This window comes from Haemaphysalis longicornis, unplaced genomic scaffold, assembly GCF_048455015.1.
Source record: "Haemaphysalis longicornis isolate Haplotype H1 unplaced genomic scaffold, Haemaphysalis longicornis Haplotype H1 scaffold_2, whole genome shotgun sequence".
In the NCBI taxonomy this organism is placed as follows: Eukaryota; Metazoa; Arthropoda; class Arachnida; order Ixodida; family Ixodidae; genus Haemaphysalis; species Haemaphysalis longicornis.
The window spans coordinates 246285625-246302374 of NW_027526295.1; the positions used below are offsets into that span (position 1 = coordinate 246285625).

The 16750-nt window shown below is 47.5% G+C and overlaps 1 protein-coding gene across 3 annotated transcripts in view; it reads right to left on the minus strand.

The window, feature by feature from the left end:
- Snf4agamma (SNF4/AMP-activated protein kinase gamma subunit) overlaps positions 1-16750 on the minus strand; it is a 345435-nt gene that overhangs the window by 257869 nt on the left and 70816 nt on the right. The window lies entirely within an intron of this gene.

Sequence of the window (16750 nt, forward strand, 5' to 3'; positions counted from 1 at the left end):
TGATATCGGGGTGGGACGAACTGGCACCAGCGGAAACGAACTGTCAGGGGCGAGGAGCAGGACGCATTCTGGGATTGTTTGGCGATAATTCAAGCCATGAAATTGAAAATCGTCGTCAGGTTCGTTTCCGTGCCACAGCGGCCGCTTTTCCGATAAAGGCGAAAAGCGAAAACGCCCGTGTGTTCGAGATTCCGGAAACGTGAAAGATTCCCAGGTAGTCAAAATTAATCCCGATCCCTCCACTACGGCGCGCCTCATAGCCTGTCTGGCGTCGCCGGGTTGAACCGCACAATAAATCAATCGAAAATCACCGCCAGTTCGTTCGCAGTTCTCGATGCTTCGCACCCGCCTGATACACATTGGAGCCCGCGTATTTAAGGTAATTATACTTGCTTTGAAGTCAATGCTCTAGCACGTAGCGCAGCGTATAAACCGCACTACACCCAAACAATCGATCCTGTGAGACGGAGCACCGTACTCGCAAAACCACGGTGGTCCGATTTCAAGAATACAAACAAAACGGCTTCTCTCCAGTGCTGTGAACAGCTAATTAATTTGTGCTTCCTAGCTGAAACACAAATTCACTGGAAAAAAAACAATGTGGAAACGTGAGAACGTGCGCACGAAATGCTCCACCTGGTTCTGGCTATGCTGGGAAGTCAATATCGCTTGACCCCTTCCTCCGTACGCGTAGTCAACAGTTCATTCCTTCAGTCTATTCTTAGCCCGGTGCGGTAGAATTACTGCCGTATGTTTTAGTTAATATAAAAGTTAAAAATTACGTATTCTACATTTCATCGGTGCCGCCAATCAGGAGCGCAACCGAAACACGAGCACGCTGGCGAGCGGCGGCCGACTCAGTATTTTTCTTTCTCCCCGATGGCGGCGCTGGGTGTCGCGGCTCAGTGTCGCCCTCTGTTCACTGCACGGCGCCTTTTTGATTTTTTAAAGACGATAGTCTTTCTTGGGCTACTTAAACCCAGAAATTTTTGTCTGTCTGTCTGTCTGTGACTCGATTCAGCTACCCGGCCAAAGTAAAATGCACACTGCGCAATAGTCTTATATACTCATAGCCAAATGTGAGCGTCTAAGCCCGGTTTATATGTTCATACTTGTCAACTTTGTTGAACAAGAACAGGACATTACGCAAATATAAGACAGCAAATTAGTACACAAGGAATATTTACAGTGTTCCTTTATCAAAAAATTCATGGATGCTTGGTTTATCGATAGCAAATGATATTCTACATCTACTGCGGAAAACCGCCGCCTCCTGGCGGCATATGAAAAATCACGCGGCAACAGCAACGAAAGGTTTAACTAGCTAGGTTCCATGTTCTGCTTGGAACGCACGTGGAGCACGGCCACGCGGTTCTATAAACCTTGTAGTCGGCCGCCTTCATTCACGCGCGTCTCCGCCGTACTGCAGCGCCGGCATCGAGGAACCCGGCCTGTAGCAGTGGAACGCGGTAAATTCAAATTGCCTTGTGTGTTTACCTTGGCTGCTCCTTTATTTTTTATTTGTTTTTTGGAGGATCTATATGTATAAGATTTATATGTTTGAAGTTGTTAATATCACTTTTATATTTCTTATTTTGCTCCTTTCCGTATTCTTGTTTTTTTTTCTAAATTACGTTCGACTTTATCCATGCTTTGTAGCGATCAATTATATTAACTCCGCCAATTTATATGTCTGTGGAAATGCAGGGCTGCACATTTGGTGCCGCACGTGGGGTACTTGAAGGTTGTGTATACCTTCGCTCTAGAATCATCCATAACGATAGGCTGCTGTTTTTCTAAATGCGATTGTATGCCTCATCGCATAAAACGTATATTACAGTTATATGTTGGCTTTCGCTCCGTGGAAGAGAGCGAGGAATCAGTGGTGGGGTCCCTTTATGAACAAATGAAGATCGGGGGGCTCGACCTGCAAGGGCGGAAGCCTGAGCCTCGAAGGTGTCGAGTTCTCGCCTGTTCCAATGAAGGGCACATCCATTACAGGCGTTCTGTGTAAGAATCTTCGGCAGGAGCTGAGCAGAAATGCGGCCAATAAACTCGCAAATACCCTCATGCCAAGGCCAGAAAAACTGCCTTGCGATGCATAGGTGCGCACTGCCGCCTGGCGGTGCGCGGGGGAACCAGCGCGCTTACAAAATTTGGCTGGGGCGCGCCGCGATTGGGAGGGCCGGAGCAAAACGCGCGCGGGGGAATCTCGGAGGCCATGGTTTAACGCGCCGACGCAGCGCAGGCTATGAGGCGCGCCGTAGTGGAGGGCTCCGGATTAATTTGGACCACATGGGGATCTTTAGCGTGCGGCGAAATCTCGAACACACGGGCGTTTGTGCTTTTCGCCTCCATCATAAAAGCGGCCGCCGCGGCCGGGAATCGAACCCGCGACCTCCTGCCGTTGTTCGTATTTCAATTTATCACGATGGTACCTCTGGATCACTTTTCCTACGTCACGCAGGTCGCGCTGCCCGTGTAAACCACGCTGCCGCGAGCTTCTCTTTTTCCGATACCGCGTGGCGGCGTGGGCGCGCTCCCCTGATTGAGCTCCCTGAACGGGACGCGCAATCGGCCTCGCAGTCACGCGACACCGACACTCGACTCTTGACTTCTCCCGAGCCGCGCGACAACGACCTTTCTGCGGGTCCACATCCGCGTAAAAGGTTCACTCTCACGATTGGATTGAAAGCTCTTGATCTCGCCCGCTGTCAGTAGGCGGTTAAATGCGGCAACGAAGGTGCGCACTCAGCAGTGGAAACTACAGCTTGACAGCCGCGCATACTCTTGTAGAGGGGTGAAAACGTGCTTCCATGCGCAGACTGAGGCGCTCTGCGCACGGAGAACCGCAAATTACGAGTGGGATGACGTCACAGAATACGTTCGGGTCCTGGGACCGTAGGAACCGTATCTACGATTGTCTGCTTGCATATACATTGTCTTAGGTGCACAATAAAAAGACGCCAAGGACGAGTAATACGAGCGGGCAAAAGCTACGCAATGCAGGCTGTGCAAACACGACCTCCTTTTGTAGGAGAATGCGGTGAGTGCCTGGCCGTAGCGAAATATGTTTGCCCGAACGTACAGTCTGTCAAAATTTTCTAGGCCAAACCTAAGCCTTCTGAATCCTAAAGAATTCATAGAATAAGCTTTAACCGTTAAATGTAAAAAAAATGTTTTATGACAGGAAGAAACGTGTTTTCTCTAGCTTTCCGGCATAAAACGTTTCAGCCTCGCTCGAGAAGTAAGCTTGTACAGCGGATTTTTTGCGGCCTGTGCATTTTCGTCATAGCCTAGAAAGTTTTGACAGAGACTGTACGTACGTACGTATTGGTTTTTCCTACAATGCTGATGAGCCAAACCAGCACGCAGTATGCTGTACTGCTCGTCAGATTCACGGCTTGCACTGAATAATGCTTCCTTATCCGCTTATCCGCTCGTCCGTCCGCGCGGTCGCCTGTTCCTCCTCTTTCTCTTTGTTTGTTTCTTTGCTTGCTTGTTTGTGTGCGCAAGCACCCGCACGCGTGTGCTTTGCGGTTGCCCGCGCAGGCAGGCATGACAGAAGCACTTGCAAGACGTAACCCGTTGCGCCTTCTCGGCCGCGGATCGTAAACGAAACCAGGCCGCGTCGACGCCTTGGTTCAGCTAGGGATCGCTGCTGATTCCGGTACTTTGGCAGCGGTGCACGTGCGGCTCACGTCAATGGCGCTTCTCGACAGCCATAAAACGCCGCCCTAACGAGCCAGCCTTAGGCCGATACGTGTGCCCTTGAGATGCCCGCCTGTCCTTTCACCCTTAACGAGCACGCTTCACCGCAATGATGTCTCCGGGATGAGTTCCGCGCGGGTTACCACGACAACACATGGCACCATGATGCCACTGGAGACCGCGGAAGAGTACTTGCTCGCAGCAGTCGCGAGCCATTCATTTTTGGTTGTGCAGTGCAAACACGTTTCTGCTGCCGACGACGCGCCGCTCGGGCCGTAGTCCTTAGTGAAGGAGGCCCATCTCGTCAACAGAACTAGAACTCTGACGGCAACGCATTCATACTGCTTCTACCTATTGCTCCAGCACACGAGACTGCCATCATCGTGCAATAAATCTGATCATTAATTAATTCATTGCCGTCCATCGTCGCTTCATAACGCGTTTACTGTTTTCATCAGTCTCGCACCTCCGAAAACAAAAAATAATAAAGTTGCGTCTTTACATGTGCGGCTGCAAATTAAACCCAAAACAGATACGCTATATGTCCGGCTAGACCTCTCTTTCCCTATATGACGCCCCACACATGCGTTTTTTCTTTTTCTCTTATGTTTTCGCGCTGCTCCCCACACTCTTAGAGACGCGGAATATAATCAGCTAACTTCCTAGTCGTCAGAATAACAATGACGACTCTGCAAGTTCAAACGCGTTGGACACCTTTTGTGGCAGTCGGCATAGCATCGAGCTGCCGCGCATCCCGCACGAGTTCTTTTTTCTAATTTTCTGTTTTTGTTCAGGATTCAATTAGCACCTGTTCTTTCGAAGAGGTTAGAGACGTAGCTACGTACACACCTAACCCAGTCGGTAGCGCACCTGTCTGTCAGGGTGAGACCAGTGTTCGATTTCCACCTCTGAATAATGGCTCGTTTTCTTGCCTGACAATTCTTTTTTCCGGACCACCAGACGCACACTCAAACCCAACAGAACTTGTGGCTGCAGGTTTCAGAAGAAAAGTACTCCCTACTTAAAAAAAAAAAAAAAAAACATTCGCGAATACAAACTCGCACAACTTAAGTTTCCAATCGAAGAGCGGCTTCCTGGGGGAACGTCCGGCCAAACTATCTGCAGGCACACTCCCTCCAAAACAAAAATTTCCCGTAAGGCGTGCTTCACTGCAAAGACTGGTGTTATGGAAGAAAGCCAACTTTTTGAACACGGACATGGGCTGTATGTAAATCAAAATATTTTAACAGCACTTTAACCCAGAAAGCACGCGACATTCCTCTATAGCAGGTAGCGCTCCTACGTGGGCGAATCCCTACAACAGAATTTGTAGCGAATTTCTTTATCTCTCTTGTGAAGGTAAATTTCAACCCAGCTTTCGTAAGGGCAAGTAAGACTGAAAATCATATGTCGGTTTTCCTCTAACTCATGAATGAGCCACGTGGAAGCAATTAAAGTGAGAAATTAAACCTTCCATCGGCTAGCTTTGTCGAGCACACAGTTTTACTTTAAACCCCGGGCCCAGCTGGCCGAAAACTGGGCCCCCACCCGGAACTCCGAGAGGGCTGGCTCTGCTGTAGGTAGAAGGACGCCACGAAACGTGTAGATTTCTGCTGCATTTAGAGAGAATCTTTTTTCAGCGGCAAACTGTTATTTAAAAAATTCGTAAACTCCAGACTGGGATCTGTTGGGTAATGCGTAAGCATCCACTTCTCTGCTATACGCCGAACCCCTTGAATTCCTTTTCACTACCATACACATATTTTTTTCTTTGCTCGGAAGATTTTTCTAGGGCAATATAAGCAACCACCTTACACCGGAGTGCCAAGGCACTAGGACCTTTTATCAAATACCTCCTTAAGATTCCATCCATACCAACCAAGTACGATACACAGTGCCCTTTAAAGTCGCCTCCGCTGCTAAGCAGAAACGCCTTACTGAGAAAACATAACTCCAGGTACAACAAAAAGAGCCTGATATCGCAGTAATTGATTGATTGATTGATTGATTGATTGATTGATTGATTGATTGATTGATTGATTGATTGATTGATTGATTGATTGATTGATTGATTGATTGATTGATTGATTGATTGATTGATTGATTGATTGATTGATTGATTGATTGTAGGTTTTGACACGCCGACGCTACACAGGAGATGAGGCGCGCCGTAGTGGCAGGCTGCGGATTGAATTTGACCACTTGAGGATCTTTAACGTGCACCGAAATCTCGAACACACGGGCGTTTTCTCTTTTCGCCTCCATGAGAAAAGCGGACGCGGCGGCCGGAAATGAACCCGCGTCCTTGGGCTCAGCAGTACAACGCCTTAGCCCCTGAGCTACCGCGGCGGGTGCACAATATTTCTGGCGCCCCATAATCGCACCGCTATACTTTTTCTTGTTCTGAGAACATCTTTGTGTTTGTTTTTTGTTTTTTGTTTTTTTCGCCCTTACGGTTCCTCCTTCACACGTACCGCAGTATGTACGCCCTGGCGCCTTTTATAAGCGGAAGTGTGACCCATCAACGTTAGAAGCGGAAAGACAGGCTTTCTCGTTGAGTACACCCGGAAATGCTTGCGCATTACAGAAAAATACGCCTACGCACAAGCACTGCTCGCGTCCGCAGGCACTTTTTTTCGACTGCCCCGACAGATCCACGACATCGCGAAATTCCTGCGTGCGCGGCAGCTCCCAGCGCGCGGTGGCGTCGACAGCGTGCACAACGCACTACGGCGAAATTGCAGTTCAAATATTTGCGGACGCGGACGGGAGAGCGGCGCCGCTCCGTACTTTCATCGATATTTTTTTGTTATTACGGGCGACAAGATGAGAGATAGTGCTCTCGCTCTATTAGCCGCCGTCTGTAAACAGGGGCGCGCGTGGTAAGAGGCAAAAGCGACAACTGCTTCAGCTCCTCTAATAGCCTCGCACTTTTCCCGCTGGCTGACTGACAGGGATATCGCTGTCAGTAATGCGTACCTCAAACGCTGGACAAGAAAGAGCGCACTCACTGTTTTTAGCGCGAAGAGAGGAGACAAAAATGAAAAAAGTCGAGAGCCCAACTTAGCTAGAAGTTTGGTTTCGGAGGCAGGGATAACTGGGGAGATTTATTACGCAACGGATTTGTTTCACGGAGGACAAAAACAGCCTTTACTGCACAGTAACGCGTAACAATACAAATGCGCAATCGCCGAGCTAAGCAAAAACACCGAAGGTGCGTTAGCAGGCTTGTCAGGCTGACGTATAAAGCGCAAACATTATACAAAGGGCGAAGGAAGACGAAAGAGGAGGCTTGTCAGCCAGCTCATACAGTATAACCCTCGTTATACACAGCCCTCGAGACAGAAAGCCGTCTTCGTTATAAGAGATACTTTGTTAGGAGCGGTTACAATGTGTTATCTATGCACCGCCACGGGGGACTATAAAGCACTTCGAACAAACGACCATTTCGAATAAAGGGTCTACCGTATGTGGAACGCTTCCGCTTATGCCTCACTTTTTTTTTCTTTTCATCCACGCGAGTGAACATGACTTGTGTGTCAGCAAATGCAGGTTCAAAACTTCGCTGTCATGGTGCATACAGAAACGAACCGAAGGCGCTCCCTCTTTAAAATAAGCGAACGTTTCCGCACCACCGTGGATGCTCCGTCCACGTGTGAGCGACCATGCACGCCAACAGCAGACTGTAAACATTTGCTTTGCGGGGCATAAACTGGTTTGCTTGCCTCTCCCTTCAACCCCCTCTCGCTGCTTACGGAGTATTCACACAGCGGGCACGTCCGCGGCCGTATCCGTGGCATCTTGAATCGGGGCGTGGGCGGCCCGATAGCAGAGTACAGTAGACCCCTGTTATGACGAAATCGCTTTCTTCGAATTTTCGCTTTTTTCAATAATTTCATAGTGCCAACTTCAGTGTAGTATAAGCCAATCCTTGCCGCTTTTAGCAAAATTCCGCTTTTAACGAATTCAGTTTCCTATACCAAATACTTCGTTACAACGAACATTTACTTGTCGACAAACTGAATATCGTCACTGCTGGTACTTTTTGTTCTAAACCACCAATACTGCCAACAAATTATAATTTTACGATAGTTGAGCATCGATGAGACTATCGGCAATCTCAGGACAATTGATCAGCAGTCTCTCACTGTTCGTTCCGGTTGCACTGGTGCCCATGTGCGTTCGTGTGCTGTACTCGCTGTTGGACGCACTACTGCGCAATAGGCTGAACAGAGTTGTCGAAGTTAGAACATTCCCCCCTCCCCCCCCCCCCCCCCTTAATGCTTCTTTACAAAAAAAAATGAAACGTAGCGAGCCTTTCCGACCAGCATTGGAAACGAAGTTTGGGGACATGATGCAACATGGATAACCATATAAGTTTTTTTAAAAACATATCCATTGCGTCATTTTTCCCTATGAAGAAACTTGACACCACAAATGCAGATTTTTTTTCCTTTCTCTTTAGCAATTGGGGTCAACTAAAAGACCCCCACCCCTTCTCCTAGCTCTGTAAAACGCAGTGCACTCAAGGCTGGAACCCTTCTACACGATCATATGCACTAACGTTTGCTCCATACTCAGACGGATATTCTAGTTTCAGGGAAGCAGAGTTTACTTGTAATGGGCGAAAGATTACAATCCCTCACTGAACCCGGTATATCGAAAGCCGTATACTCTAACTTGGCAGTAATTCCTAAACGCTCGCGAAATTTCGAAAACGTACGCTTACGAGGTAATTAGCAACGATTCCTTCATAACACGCGATCGATATATTCACTGATTGCGATTTCTGACCGTTTCTGCAGCTGCAGTACCATATTCAGATATTCTAGCTTTCAATACCGTACGAGGCCACATTGGATATACAGTAGCGTCCTTCGTTGCAAATGCCGTTAATTCAGAGCTTTATACCTGGCTCTGGATGTTTTGCCACAAATCATTTTACGACAGTCGACACTCATCACTGATATTGTGACAACCGACTACCAGTACACCATACCGATCGGATTACGAAAGTCCAGTAAAGATAATAAATCTATACGGTCGAAGGAGGTGGGGAGAAAGAGAGGGGGAGGCGAGGAGTGGCCAATGCGACGGCTAGGACGCCTTGAAACGACAGCTTACAAGAACGTGCAATGCATACCGCCATTTGTATAGATAGGAAGAGATAGACCTACCAGCCACCATGTCATCCAAGTCCCTACAAAAGCACACGACGACGGACAAACATTGGAATCTTTCGCGTGAGTGAAAATCACCCATTATCTCGATAAACTTTCTATTGATTGATTGGTTTTGATTGATTGATTGATTGATTGATTGATTGATTGATTGATTGATTGATAGAGCGAGTGAGTAAGTGAGTGAGTGAGTGAGTGAGTGAGTGAGTGAGTGAGTGAGTGAGTGAGTGAGTGAGTGAGTGAGTGAGTGAGTGAGTGAGTGAGTGAGTGAGAAAGCGACCTCGAACGTCCGCCTACTAAAAAGCCTCTCACTAAATTTTGTCATGTGCGAAGAAAACGAAATTTTGCCTTCTGTGAAGTGAGTTTTATCATTTTTCGTGTAAAAACTCGCTCTATTTTAATTCTAAGCGTGAGAACACGGATAGGGCCAGATTTCACCGTGTCGGGGATCCCGACTTCACAATTTCGATAGCTCCTCCGCACTGCCTGCCCCTCCACGACAAGACTCCACGGCATGATGGAGCTCGGTGACGAGGGAATTGCACGGAACCAGTACTGCGCTCCCGCCTTTCTCTTTCCTTCTGTCACGGCGAATGCCCGGCCCAGCGGACGACGCGATGTCTCCCCCGAGAGCGCGGAGTGTAACGACGTCGTAATAACGTCCTGCCAGCAATCGGGGGAACAAAGAGCGCCGCCCGAGCCAAGAGGAATCGCCCAGGGCAATGGGGCGGTGGCCGCCATCACCCCGCACACGGTCGCTGTACGTGTGGTCACCGTGTGGAGAGACGGAGCCCGTGCACAAAGTGCACAAAATGTCTCCGGTGTCTGCCCCTGACAAGGCACGTTGGCTGTGGACGCTGTCGAGGCAGCCGCGACCGCAACTGCAAGGAAATCAGGGCACCCCAATAACGCAACGAAGGCATTTGCCTCTTGCCGCAGATCTGGCGTAGAGGGGAAAAGTGAAATTTCAACGACGGAGCTCATAGAGCTCACAGCGGTCGAAGAGTCACGCACGCCACCAGGATGAAGTTCGCACGTGGCAATCCATCGGCCACCGGCTGTGAGTTGTCGCATTGGAAGGTGATTTTGAACGGCCTTGGCGTCGACGCGAACGGCACAAGACCCGGTACAAAAATATCACGTGACCCAAGGAAGGCTAGAAACGAACCAAAACATGCCAGCCATGCATAAGTAATGATTTATGAGTACTAAATTTAATTAATACGTTATAGTAATGACAAGTAAGGTAGAAATAAATCGGGATTAAGGTGAATTAGGTTGATTCGTGAATTTATAGTACTGATTAATAAGACGGTATTAGATGAGTGATAGAAGGGACGGTAGAAACGCATAGCTGCTGTGTCGGCCGGTGGAATTGAATAACTACCGCCAGGCATATGTTATAAAAGCACATAAGCAGACGCAAGTGCCCCGCGAAATTTTTGCCGGTAATCCACGTAACCTGCTGCCGGAGAAAAGCGTCTTGCGACAAGGGTCGCCAACCCCGGTGAGGGAAGCAAACGAGACAGTTGCGTTAGCTAGCATTCCTGATTATTTTTGCGACATGTGCCGACCATTCCATATTTCCGTCTTCCCGACAGTACGCTACACACGCTACGCTACCCATCGCGCCACGCTACACACTTCGCAAGTGCCGGGACAGGCAAGAAGCTGCCACTGGCCATTGCCATGTGTGGCCTTTGAGGGCGGCTAAAAAGCGAAAATGGCCGGCTCAACATTAAAAATGAAAGTTCGGACCTCAGAAGCCTACCACCTTCGAAGCGTGGATAGGGTAGGGCATGCAAAGTATTTTTAGCGGTTTTATTTCTTTTTTTAACGAATAGCGTCAATTTTCCTTGTAGCGTGAGCATGCTTTCCAATTTACACCATTCGCGTCCATGAACACGACTCCGACAAAACAGAGATGAAGCTAATTGAAAATACAACTTTCATGAATGCGCAACCTCCTCCTTTTTACCCATTTGTTAACCAACACCTACGCCAATTCTGGCTGCCTGCAGTACAGTGGTGAACCGCGACTCCAACAAAACACAACTATTTTAAAATCAAAGAAAAATACAACTTCTATCAATGAAAATATACACCGCTCATCATGCAGCAGCCTTTCTTATTTCTTGAATTCCTTTAGCAAATGGATGCCAATTGTGACTGTCCGGCGGTCTGACTAAACCGCGTCACTTTTAATAGCCAAATATTGTACCGGAATATGTACCAGGTCTATTTGCGTGACCGAAACAACACGAGTGTTTGGTACTAAATCCCGCCCCAAGACTGCAGCGACCATTGCACATTTTATGCGCGATAACGACGATTCGAAGACACTGCGGGTTTCGCACGACGAAGCTACACCTATAGGCTACGAGGCACGGCTAGAAGAGGGCTCCGGAATAATTTAAACTAGCTGAGATCTTTAACGTGCGTCGAAATCTCGTCATACAAGCGTTTTAGTTTTTCTACTCCACCAGAAAAAACGGCGCCCGCGGCCGGGATCAAACCAGCGACCCGCGACAACGACGAGAACTGGCACACTTGTTCCCCTGATTTGCGTTTTTTTTTTTTTTTTTTTTTTACGAAAGCTACACTACGCTACCTCGGGAAGTCTTTGCGGGGTAACCAGTTTTGCCTTTGAGCGCTAGAGGTCAAATCACACCCCCTTCCGCAAGCACCCGGCACGGAGAAGCGGCCCAATAACGGGGATAGGCGGCAGGGGAGAGATAGGCGAGGAGGGAAAGGAGACGTGCGCGTGACGTGGCGCAGGAAGGCGAGGAGGCCGCCGCCGCAGCGATAAGCGCGCGCCACGAAGGAAGGCCACGAGGCCACGTGCGGCGCAGAACCGTGTGCGATATAGGAAGACGACCATCCAGCTGTGGTCCCTCGTGCAACGGCGAGGCTTAAACAACACCGTGAGGAGAAAAAATAAAAAACGCTACTGTTGCGTACAGCTCCGCTACCTTCAAACATTACGCATTAGTGTGAGCTTCCTTCATTTTTTGTAATGTTTTCAAGAGCCTCCTACGGATGGTGGTTATGCGAGCAGCTGAAAACTGTCAATGAAAACTGGAGGTAGTGTCAAACCCACGTATTTGAAAATGTGCAGGACATCGTGGAGTGCGCGCTTGAAGAGATAACTGTTTGCTTCGAGCAAACATAAGGGACAGGGAATTGGACCAACTGGTCAGAAGCCGCATCCATTTGTCCCCGCTCCCAATATCGAGCGAGATCACGTCGATACTCGTAACTCGGTATATAGTTGCTTCACGGGGGTCGGGTGAGGGCGAGCTCTTACAAAAAACGAACGAACGGAAAGCGGAGGAACAAACCACACCTCCGCACTCCTTTTTTCCATCGGTCATGCAGGACTCCCGAACGTTGTGCTTATTGGTGAAGAGCTCCGTCGTCCCAACTGATTGCTTCTGCGCCCTCGGCCGCATATGGAGCAGAAAATCACGGAAGAGTCGACGAGCACACACATCTATCAATCCACGTCTCGAAATTCAGCGATAAAAAAGTGAACATTGACAAAACATTAACCCAAATGCATAATGCCAGATATAGATATGGTCAGCTCTCCCCCTGTTTCCCCTCTTATTTATATATATATATATATATATATATATATATATATATATATATATATATATATATATATATATATATATATATATATATATATATATATATATATATATATATATATATATATATCCAAATCTTGCGGCATTCAACCCGACGCCGGCGCACTGTACGTTCTGAGTGCTCCCGAGTGCTGCTCGAACTATCTCGCCGCCTGTATAGCTGCTTCTTTTTCTTTTTTTTTTTCCCGAGCGGCACCCATCACTTCGATCCCGACTGTCGGAACTGTTTACGAGTGGCCCTAGAAGGCGGAGAAAAAAAAAAAAAAAGAAACGCCGGTCAACAAGATAGCGCGAGACGACTTAAAATAAGAGTGACTACGCGGGCGGAGACATCAAGATAGAAAGACCGCAAGGGACGCGTTCGACCTTGCAACGTTCACGGAAAATGATCCGCGCTGCGCTTTCACCGAGACTGGCAGGTAACGCCTTTTATATGCTGCTCGAAAAAAGCAAACAAATATCGTTTGTGGGATTGCGCTGGGTATAACACAAAACAGAGCCGAAAGAGCACACAAACTCGGCGTATACTGCGCGTAAAGACGTCAACTGTATGTGTTCTTTTTAGTGCGTTGTGTGTTATATCCAGCGCAATCCTACAAACGATGTTCAATTAACTAGCCCGACACCAAGCGTTACTTAAGTTTATGCAAACAAATAACTAAGTCAGTACCAATTCGTTACCCGCTTTTGCTGCTAATAGTGCATAGTTATGGCGATAGAAACATATTTCATTGTCAGACACCCACACATCGCTTTCATGGAGAGCGATGACCGTATACCCAGTACGAAGAACGCAGTGCACTGCAAAATAGAACTGCACATCAACTACACGAAATGCCCCCCAAAATACTTAATGAATAGAATACAGCAATGTTTTATAAATAGAAACGTAAAGCAAAAGAGCACTAAGGAAAGGAAAATAAGAGCACTAAGGAAAACAGCACGAAGGGCAGTTTGAAAGAAAGCGATAACATGCATAGGGTGAAACAAAAAAATAGCACCAAAGAAACTTTGAAAGAAAACGGCAGAGCGTCAGACGGGACAAAGAGAGGGGGGAGACAAACACTTGCACGAGGGTTGTCCTACTCTTTCTTCCCGTCCCGTCCGACGCGATGTCGCTTTCTCAACTCTTCCGAGGCTCCACCAAGGAAAGCGATTCGCAGCGTTCGCATGCTGATCAATGTTAGGTTCGTGTATTCAACGCGATGGTCTTAAAAGCCTTAATATCGGATTGATAAGGGCCTTATCTAAAACGTGAAGAGTAATCGGATGAACGCGAGGTGCATAAATATCGGTAATATACCCGGTGTAGAGTGCCGCTAATCTAAAAAATTAAGGAAGCTCACACTAACACGCAAGACTTGGAGGTAGCGAAGCTGCACACAACCTGCACGACCATCCCGATTGCAGCCGATTTGCTTTTTCGCTTCCACAACGACCTTTACTCCGTCATTGTTGCTGTAAGTGCGAGCTTCATTCATTTTCGGGAAGTGACAATCATTGGACATCAGTCACTTTGGAGGAGCGTACGCTATGACGTGTCTTTGTCGTTCCGAGCAGGTGTTGCCACGATTACGAGGAACACCGGAGTTACTTTTTTTTTTTTTTTTGGCCAACCTTGGCCGATCTCGCCAAGTGGGTATGCTTGGCTTGACAAACGTTTGCCAGGGACGCTGGGCGGTCGCCACGACGCAGGCACACACGAGCGCTCGGCATTTTCTTGTTTTTTTTTAACTGCCGCGCACTCGCCGCAATCTTCAAGAGGTGGACTAAGGTTACGCACGGCAAAAGATGAGTGTAAAAAATTCGACGTCACGCGGGTAAAAAAAAATATTTTGGTTGAAAACATTGGTTCGTAAGCTAAAAATAAGAATGGATGCACTGCAGCTTCATGGGTGTAAATTTCGGGAAAATGCCGCCGTCTTGCGTTCCATAGAGCAGTACTCTCAGAGATAACATCAAGCACAGAAAGCCGCCCAACGCAACCGTCACATATTGGTGCATGTGTTCCGTTTAAAAGCGAAGTGTGTTTCATGTGTGCGTCGTTTCCTCTCTCTGTATATGGCTATTTCATCAAATCGATTTTGTTGGTCTTGGGAGTATATATTTACTTGTGGTTTTATGTCATGCAGATTCCGGTGTTCCTGCATCATCCGAAAAGTGCCTATCGTATCTGTGATTTCATGTCCTCGTATAGGGGATTTGTGGGACACTTATGCAAACACCAAGAGCGGCCAAAAAAGTACTTTTTTTCTGCTCAGAACTGACTGATTCGATTTTATTCAGTGGCACTTTGTTTGTTTGTCTGTGTGTGTGTGTCTGTCTGTCTGTCTGTTTGTGTTTGTGTTTGTTTTGTTTGTTTCTTCATTTGTATTTATGCATACATGCATGCGTGCTGCATGTATGATAAACCCATTACTCATCATCCTATATTCTGTGTTCTTTCCAACTCCTTGCGACGAAGAGCTAACCTAGATGCTTATTCTTCCGGTTTTCCTTCCTTTTTTACAGCTTCAGAACGATATTTTCAAAGGCCCGGCTCGGGAAGCAAGACTTTTCCTGCCAAATGACTGTCCCCACATCGCGCTCCAACGGGATGCCCACTGACTCTTCCCACGCTTTAATTAAAACGCTTTCTTTCTCCCGCGGACTCTCGAATCGCGGCCACGGCCGTCAAGCCAGACAACTGCCGACATTCCGGGTGCTCCCAAAGCGGCGCAAACTCATTTGCACTCACTTCAGCCCACTCCCGACCTTCGTGACTCCGCTTCTACTTTACCGCGATGCAGTGCCATCCTTTCCGTATCCACCCTCGCTCCCACATGTCTCCGCTAAGCCTTCCGCGAGTGCTTTGTTGGCTTTAACCGCGGAGTAGCGGCCACGTGTCTCAAAACGCGCCGGAATATCTCCCTTCACCCTTTGATGTGAGAGAGAGAGAGAGAGAGAGAGAGACAAAACTTTAATGAATACTACCCTTTGATGTGGTTTTAAATGCGTAGTTTTAAATGCGTAAGCACATTTCTACATTAACCCAACGAGGAGACCCGTCTGTCCGTCCGTGTGTAACGATTGTTGTGTAACACTTTCCCCGTTTACGAAAATGTTATTACATGTTTTCATAAACACCCGAGTTAGAGATGTGAGCGGTTGAATAAAATCACAAAAGCATTAGAAAAATAGGGGTTTCTTTGTTGTTAATTTTATTTTCAACCAGGATAATGTTGAAGAAAAAAACATGGCTTCCCCGGCGAAATTTGTTGTGATGCGACCAATTTGCAGTGAGGGAAACGCTTTCTTAAATCAGTGCCTTGACGTAAAATCGTGCGCACATTTTGGGAGCGGGAGCTCTGCTGGGACTTTTGCAATGCAGCATGAAACAATTGCATTCTTTTCAGTGTTAACGGGAAAATTTATCGGGCACTAAAGTCTCCTAAGGGATTCGAAGGCGAATGCCAGCGATTAAGGAAGACTTCGTCACTGCTGCATCGTGTTTGTGGTGCCGTAAAGTTCACCTGTCATGCTGCACGCATCCGGATAATTCTTGTTCCATTCTGGCATGGTACGCGGTTAGGGCTCGGTAGTTACCACACTTGGCTGTGGCTCTTGAAGACCCGGGTTCACATCCCATTCGAACCCAAATAAGTTTCTACGTATATATTTTGCTTATTTTCTCTTTACAGCAGCCGTAATTTGGATACATTCGTGTAGTCGCCAGCAACTACGGTCACTTCTCTCGCTGAATGAAACATCTGAGGATTTCGCCTTAAGATGTATGTGGTATTTTTTATAAACCTGTGCGGAATCGTCTTTTTTTAATTTTTCGTATTTTTCTGGAATAAACATGAAAAAAAACCTGTTTTTTTTTTCTCACGCCCCTCAAAATTTCATGAAAACTTACATCGCTAACCCGAGTGGGAAATGTAGAATAAATGCTCAAGCGGACTGCTGGACATCGAGCGCCCTCAAAGGCGGCTTCACTAATACACACACACATGTAATGCTCGAAAGACGCTTCTCAAGCGCCAACTAGAGCAGTTTGAAGCAGTCGCTTCGTCCAAATGGCGCGGACGCTGCATCACCGAATCAACAGCAGCGAATGACATGAACACGAACGTAACATGGTCCGGCGGCCGTCAGCTTCTCGGCTTCTCGTTATTACAAGATCGGCAATATATTAGCGGGCGGCCGCGATGTCTGGTCTCG